Here is an 8,942-nt window from a genome sequence, read left to right on the forward strand (position 1 = left end):
TGTGAAAGGTTACGTTAATATAAATAAACAAAATTAGATATGGAAAATAAAGCTCAAGGTATTTCTAATAAGAATTAGTTAATGTGCATATCGTGTGTGTGTTTGTTTGTTGTTATATAAAGTATTTGTAGTGCGTATTTAAAGAACAATACTAAACAATATTTTTGTGTTCTGTGTGACGCGAACTAATAATAAAAAATGCTTAATAAAAATTGGATTTTATTTGAGCTGTTATTCCTCAAATCTAATTATATTTGCTCATTTTTGCTAATTTTTCCAAAATTTAATATTTTAAGCGAAGTACACGTAGAAATCTATGCATCCTCCTTACATAGAATGAAGCAAATTCGGAATTTTTTCATCACGTTAATCTTGAAAACTACTGAACGGATTTGTGAACTTTTTTTAATAGACGTATTATCTTTAGGCCTGAGAATTTCTAAAAATTTAAAAATTCCTATCTTACATATAAATATAAATTTATTGTTAATGACATCAGATTTTCACAGTTCATTCAATTTACATAAAATAAGTTGTCACGAGCTTGGCCTATAGATGTGCAATACAGTTTTATTTTTTCGTAAGGGTTGCCTCCTGTTTGAAAAGTCGAAACGAAAGAGTGCTAAGAAATCTTTAGTTTGAATATTTAGGCTATTTTTGAGGTGTTTGAAGGAGATTGGTATCAATCGAAACACGTTTGAAAGGTTTTATTTAGAACTATATTTAGTAGGGTTGCCACATGTTTAAACAAGCAAATTCAACCTGAATTGTGGCACTTAGCTAATTGAAATGTGTATCACAATATGGGTGCCAGACTAAAGGGGTTTAAGCAAGTTCTGAAAAAGATTATCGTTCAAAAGCAGCGTTATATATTAGGGGAAAGGAGAAGGCAAGGCATACGGGTTACCTCATCTGCCCAAAAGTTTTACCATAACTTGATAATAGCATGAAGAACATATGTACCAAGTTTGAAAATTAGGGCTTTCCTTTCTTGGAATTTATTACCAAAAAATTAAATTCCGACCAGTGGGTATTGTTTAAAAGCTTTCTGTGCTTCTTATCAGCAAATAAATTTCATAGTGCTTGCTACATGCACTTGTATGTACATATCATTATCACGAACAATTATTATTTGCATCGTTTAATCATATATGAATTAATTTCTCCTATTTACATGCACGCACACATATTTATATAGTCGTGTATGAATATAATTAGTGTATATGCATACACAAATATTCTGCGGACAACATATTTTTTAAGTATTTAAATAAAATTTTAATGAGATTATTTCCAACGCGTTGAACGTAAAAATACAGTAAAGCTCTATCTAAAATTACAGCGGACGACGATAAAGCGGTCGGCGGTAAGTGAACAGCTGTACGTTTGCCGCAGTGAAATCCATCAGAGTAAACACAACTGCGGTGCGCGACCGCTTTCGGTAGTTGTCATTTTGATTTGAAAATTATCAATTTGAAATTATCAAATGAAATAAAAATGGATANGCGGTGCGCGACCGCTTTCGGTAGTTGTCATTTTGATTTGAAAATTATCATTAAAATGAAATAAAAATGGATGAAAACATTGAAGAACTTGTGAAAATAATAAAAATTACTACAAACAATACTCAATCAATATAGTCACGTAACGTAATCAATGTAGTCACGTACCGCTGGGCGGTAAAAATAGAAATGAATTCAAAACAATCGAAAAACGTCGGCGGTAAAAACGCTGCCGCCGCAATTAAAAACCATTCCATATGCCTTTGTGAGTTTTAATTCTGACAGCGGTTAACCGGCGACCGCTTTACCGTCATCCGGCATAAGGCAATAATCCATCGACGGATTCGTAAAAACAATACCTTGAACCAACTGTTCCATTTTGATCATTGACAAACAAAATTACCTCAGTTTGTGCCTGCAGGACTTGGGAAGGAGGGAAGCGCAAACGATTAAAATATTAATCGCGATTAACGATTCAAATTAATTAATCGTAATCCTCTGTATGATTAATGATAAAATTTGTTTAATCTTTAATCACGAAAAAATGCAAACTTTGACAGATCATATCTCCAAAGGAAAAAGCGAAAGAAATTCCTTCATCACGTGTTAGCTTATTTCATGTATAGAACCCATAAAAAAATTTTAAGCCAATCGAAAGTGTGACACCAAATTTGGTGTCCGATATGAAAAAGAATGTCTCATATATACGTACGTATAAAATTGAATGCAAAATATAACCATAAAATTTAGTTAAACTACATTTAACAACACACACAATTTATTGAGATCTAAAATTTATTTGTTATTATTTTATAAAAAATTATCATGCTTAAAACAAAATCATATAAACCGTGTTTTAAAATTTTATACAAAGTTAAATTTAACGATTTTTCATCAAATTTTTTAACCAGATGTAAAAAAAATAAACAAAAGTGTAAACAATCTCACTTTGAAATGGGGGTGCTATTGATATGACCGATACTGTACTTACGTAAATATATCACTGAGCACCCGAAATGTGTAGTTGTGCAGTGATGTTTTTTTGTAATTTCCAATGTTTTTTTTTATTTTAAATATTTTTCGTCAAGTTTTTATTTACTCGTAAGTACTATGCCTCATATTCCATAAACCATTTAAATTCAAATTCCTAACTGCACTGTAAACTTGATAGAACTCTAAAAATTGTTTTCAAATTTCAAACCTTTAAATCAGAGATTTTTTTATAAATATATCTATATATATATATATATATATATTCTGTTTTGTAGCCCAACAAATTTTAGTGTAGTAAAGTGTAATCTTGCATCTTAAACGAAATTATGTAAATAGGAGAATACCTTCAAGAGCGTGCGTAAAACGAGTTNATATATATATATATATATATATTCTGTTTTGTAGCCCAACAAGTGTAGTAAAGTGTAATCTTGCATCTTAAACGAAATTATGTAAATAGGAGAATACCTTCAAGAGCGTGCGTAAAACGAGTTAAAAAAAATCAGCGCGATTAATTACATTAAAATTTAATGGGCTATACATAGAACTGCGTTTTTATAAACTCTGATTTAAAAGATTGAAGTTTTTGTAGCAGTTTCTAGACACACAGAAACGTGAATTTATATGATTATGTTATAATATTTATGAGCAGGGAACGGATTTTTGGACCTAAAAACCTATTAAAAAGGCAAAATAAAACAACGAAATAGGCTAGAAAAAGCAAAATAAAATAGCGAAATGGCAGAAAAAGGCACTAAAAATCGCAAAAAAGGCAAAAAAAGCATTAAAAATTACAAAAACCGAAAAATAATCAAAAAAAATACATTTGTTTTAGAAATTTTTATTTTACAAGTGAAAAGAGAAAAACTATGAACTAGTTTCATTATATGAAAAATTTGTACTTTGAATCTTTGACTATTTTCTCCTTTCGAGTTTTTAACTCACAAAACTTTAATCTCTATAGTTGTAGTAACATTGCACCACAAGATGCCTTTTGAAGTCTTCTGGCAGCATTTACATTCGATTTTCGCGAAGAAAAGGCTTGAATATACTAAGCGTGCGTTCGACGTGAATTGATACAAGTGGCGCCCAATTTAAATATGGGACGTTTAAAACCTTCATATTATCAGGAATAAGGGCTTTTTCCTTGCCCTTTACAACTAAAGGCCAGTATGCAGCTCTCAAGAAAACGGATAAGAAAAAATGCCGTTATTTCGTGTGTGTATCCAAGGAATTTTAATATATCTGATACTTCACATTCTAGATATCTTTCCGCAAGAAATAATGGAACAGCCATATATTTCTGTTGCAAACATGGGTTGCCTTGAGCCCTTTTTTTTACAAAAAAAAACTTTAGAAAACTGTACCAAAATGCGTAGCAAATTTCTTAAGAACTGCGTACTGGCGCATTCATAGACGAGTCCTCTAATTGCGGTAAACCAGTCCTCGAAAAGTGGTCAGATATCGAAGTCCCGCTTTCGGGTTTTGAAATGGAGAGTACCTTAGCCAACCCCGAGGGCCCAATACTTCGGTTCGATTCTGAAGAGGTCATCAGAGTTTATAGGGTGATCCGATGCGAAGACGAGTTTTCCAAGGAATTCCTGCGCTGGAGCAGTACTGAGATCAGAGATGTTCGGCTGGGCTTAAAGCTCAAACTTATCCCAGCGAAGGACATTCCGAAGAGACCCAGTGCCCGGAGCTGGTTGCCCAACATGAGGATGGAAAGGGCAAAGCTCCATAGCCGTAATGAACCTTCGAGTCCTTACGACGAACTGGAGTGTCCTGAAGTTTTAGGACATAAAAGCAATAAACCAACCCGTGCTGTTTCTCATCCCTGAGGAATCGAGGCTGCAGAATCCACTTCAACGTGAGACACGCCAAAGTAAAAATCTTCCGAGGCAAAGAACCCGACAACGAAGACGGGGAACCGCTACCGATATCAAGAACAGACGGGGAACCGTCCCCAGACCCTATATGTAGCGAGGCTAGGATGCAAATGGAGGTGGCCGAGGAAGCCAGTAGTCTGGTCGGCCCGTCAGTACCAATACATAATCAACAATGAGCATGGTCGTACAGATTAATCTGAATCNGAGGAAGCCAGTAGTCTGGTCGGCCCGTCAGTACCAATACATAATCAACATATATACATACTGCGTATAAGTATACGTTCTGCGTTCTTGACTAATTTCAGCTTTAGAGAGATTCTTGGCATGAACTTAAAACTGTGAAATCCATCAGAATGATTGTGCTGAAAACCTGCAACGCGTAACGACGCCACGGGAATATTTTTCACTTAAAAAAAACTGGAAACTGTGGTAATGGTCATTGTGTATAAGTTTTTTTTGGAATGGCTTAACAAAACGAATGGTAAAATTCAGGCTTCTGACGTAGATTTGATCACTGTTGACGATCGTTACAAGTTTTTTGTAGCTGAACAAAATAATTTTAAATATATCGAAGAAAAGGCGATGAAATTAAATATTTTGAAGCATTATACAAAAAAATGTATGATCTAACACCCGATGAAAAAAAGTATGACTTTTGTATGTCGTTATCATTGATGGACTCCTATCTAAATTAAAAAAACGGCAACAGGCCTACAACAGGTTCAATGAAAGTTTTAATTTTGTACCAAAATGGGAGAATTTTTATCATCAACTCTTACGGAAAAGGCCTTTTCCTTATAGGAAATGTATCCCAATTATTTAGAGACTGTACTAGTTCAAGAATGCATACACTTTGTCCTGAGAGAATTTTGTTAAAACCTTATTCCGTATATGCCTTTTCAGCTCCATTACGTACNTATCATCAACTCTTACGGAAAAGGCCTTTTCCTTATAGGAAATGTATCCCAATTATTTAGAGACTGTACTAGTTCAAGAATGCATACACTTTGTCCTGAGAGAATTTTGTTAAAACCTTATTCCGTATATGTCTTTTCAGCTCCATTACGTACAGTCTTGTGCCACTGCACAATCGAGGTGCGTCCAGATTAAGCATCAATATGACTGGCAACCCAACCTTTAATTACAGTTTGTAGGACGGCACCTCTGAAAACTCTTAAGAGTTTCGAAACTATAGGATATGTTATAGCATCATCATTTGCCATCACTGTATCAACAGACATGTGCCTCACCAGGCACTTTGCCATGCGGCCCTCACCGGTCTCAAGGAGGTCTTGAGCAAAGAGCCCGGACTCTCTATAACTTGATGTTAGTCAGTATTTCCACGTACTTATCTCCCTGCCGCAGTGCCACGCTCGATGACAGGTAGCGTCTGCCGAAAATCTCCTGCGAGCAATACGACTACCTACCCCATCAGCAAACGGCTGCCGCGGATAACTTGCAAGCTTCGATCGTGTGCCTCGACCGCATGCTTGTGTGACATCGTATATTTTCCCAAACTATTAATTTGCATTGTTACAACATAGCGCCGCAAGGTCGCTGATATCCCTGAGGAGGCAACAGCTAGTGCAACATTTTTATTCTTGCGCAACTGTGCCAGTACCAAATTCAGCAGAAATGTCTTGCCAGTAGCTGTTGTGTCTAAGAAATAAAGGCCCATTCTCCGCTATCCATGAGGCTCACAATTTTATGGGAGATTTGCCTTTGCTCAGGAAATAGTTTAGGTTCTGTTTCGGTGACTTACTTGACACCTGCATTTCAATATTTCATTTAACTTGTCGATTAAAATGAGCTTACATTTCTAAACTGGTGGAAACTCTCTTCAAAAATATTTCCGAAAGAAAGCGTTCTTAACCCTCTCTCGTTTGATACCCATATTAAAACATTTCGTTTAACTGGTGGCAACACTCTTCCAAAATATTTTGAAATAAATTTGTCTTAAACCTTTCTCACTTGTATACTAAAGTATTTGATGTAAAAGGTGGCAACTATCTTTATAAATATTTTTGATTTTTTTCGACAATGTGGGTGTTGTAATATTTCGTATAACTTAAGAAATAGTTGATTTGAACTTTTGAAAGTAGCAACCCCCTTCATAAAAATATCCTGTATGTTAATCCAGGTCATAGCCTATATGTGCGCCAAATTTCATTGAGAAAGAGCAACAAACATATACACTTACTAACTCAAACTTTCACATTTATAATATTAGTAGGTTTGATTAAAACGGTTTTAAATTTGTAAACGGGTGGCAACTCCCAAAAGTGTTTTCGAAAGAAAGTTTTCTTAACCCTCTCTCGTTTGATACCCATATTAAAACATTTCTTTTAGCCTTTTAATTAAATTGTATTAAAATTTCTTAACGGGTGGCAACCCTCTTTAAAAATATTTAGAAATAAATTTGTTTTAAACCTTTCTCATTTGGTACCCATATTAAAATGTTTGATTTAAATTGTTAATTCAATTGACTTTAAGTTTATGAAAAGGTGGCAACTCTCTTCAAAAATATTTTTAAAATAGATCGTTTTTAAACTGCTTTTGTTTGACATTGTTGTAACAATTTATTTAACTTGATAAATAGGTGGTTTTAACTTTTTAAAAAAGTGGAAACGCCCTTCAAGAAATATCCTACATTTATAACATTAGTAGGATGAGCAGGAAAGAATGTTACTCATACGCCATGTACGAGTATGTTTTTTTAAATACATATTTAAAGTATGACTTTTTCGCAGTGCAAAGTTAGAAAGAAAATATGTTGGGAAAATTACGTGATCTAGAAAAGCGGTATGGAGATTCGTAATCTACAACCCAAAATTAAGTTTACGTGTCTCGGCATTTTTTTTTCATTTTAGCTTTCCTACAGTGATATTTTTTGATCGAAAAAAAAATCTTCCAACATTAGAATAAATGATGTATATTTAACTCAAAAATTGTTTTATCGATTTTTCAAAACTTGCGTAATGTGATTACGAACGCATAAAATAATAATTTTTTTTAAATAACAGATGAGATTATCGGTAATGAAAAAGCAGTTAGTAAAATTGTAAAGTTAAATCAACATCATTGTTATTTGGAAAGTTTTGAATGGTAATTTTTTTATTCGATCAAAAAATATGTATGTTCTACGAAAAATTTATTTTCTCCATAAGATATGTCTAAGGCCCAAAGCCCCAAATTTTAAATGCTACAGCGGCACAGTTAAACGGGAACCGTTTGCAAACTAAAAAAATACGGGTCACTTTTTGTATTTTAGATATTCTTCCGTTCTGGGGGTTGGCTGAAAAAAAAAATATGTGGGCCACCCTAATGCACCCTGTAGGAAGTAACGTTAGCTTATACCTAACTTTAGTCTGTTTACGGGAACACTACTGCTAACTATTAACTGTATATTTTGTTCGAAGGAAGCTAACTACTTTTGTAGGGCTGCAAACTACTCCGACCTGGATATCTCTGCATTAAATTTANTCTGTTTACGGGAACACTACTGCTAACTATTAACTGTATATTTTGTTCGAGGGAAGCTAACTACTTTTGTAGGGCTGCAAACTACTCCGACCTGGATATCTCTGCATTAAATTTCAAAAAAAAAAATCCACATGGTGCTTAAGAAGGGCAAGCTCAATGTATATGTATATCAAATTTGGTCGAGACCGGTCAAGTAATTTTTGAGATACGCATATATGATATAAGTTATCGGTGCCACGTCCATTTTCTTAAAATTTTATGAAAAATAAATTTTTTGCTAAGAGCCATTGTATATATCAATTTTGAGTAAATATTGATGAACTCCTTAGCCACACTGCTCAAAAAATATGCACGTCCGGTACATACACACATATAAATTCAAGGCCGTATTTTTGCTTAAATTGCTTAACTTCGACAATTTTTTTGCAATTGCATTTGTTTGGAAATAACTATTCTTTTAGACAAATACCAAAGATTTAGCAACTTTCATAGAAATTTTTGAAACTACCGATGATCAAAGTTCAAAAAATTAAGAAAAATAGGGGCTCATTAAAATTTAACCGAAGAAAACTTTCAACAAGCTAAGTCTAACCATATATTGTTATACATTGTTTTAAATGTCTATAATTTCTCTTTTCAAAACTTGTTCGGGATTTCGGTATAAAAAAAATGGAGGGTGCAGGAAATATACGGGACCTATTTTCATGTTGTACTCGACCATATGTACCTACAACCCACACTAGGTTTTGTTTCGGGTGTATTTTATTAGTTTGTTTTTGTAGTACCGTGTAATTTTTCGCTGCAGCGTAGTGACACATGTAATGTAATACATGCCTACATATATTACAAATAATCAGAAAAAATTTTGGATAAACATTGCCAATGTGCAACACCTTTGCTGAGCGGTATTTAAGTAATTGATATTGAACTATCATAAGCTTCCTTTTCTTGCACTTATATTGCACTCGCCCGCTAACTTATTAAAAGCTTTAATTCATTTTCGCCTTTGAAATATGATCATCAGCGGCGCCATGAATTGCTTTGTCGGCACTTGTCGCACGAATTCGCAAGCTTAGGG

Source organism: Rhagoletis zephyria, unplaced genomic scaffold (assembly GCF_001687245.7).
Source record: "Rhagoletis zephyria isolate East Lansing unplaced genomic scaffold, Rhagoletis_zephyria_1.1 Rzeph_scaffold_00653, whole genome shotgun sequence".
Taxonomy (NCBI): domain Eukaryota; kingdom Metazoa; phylum Arthropoda; class Insecta; order Diptera; family Tephritidae; genus Rhagoletis; species Rhagoletis zephyria.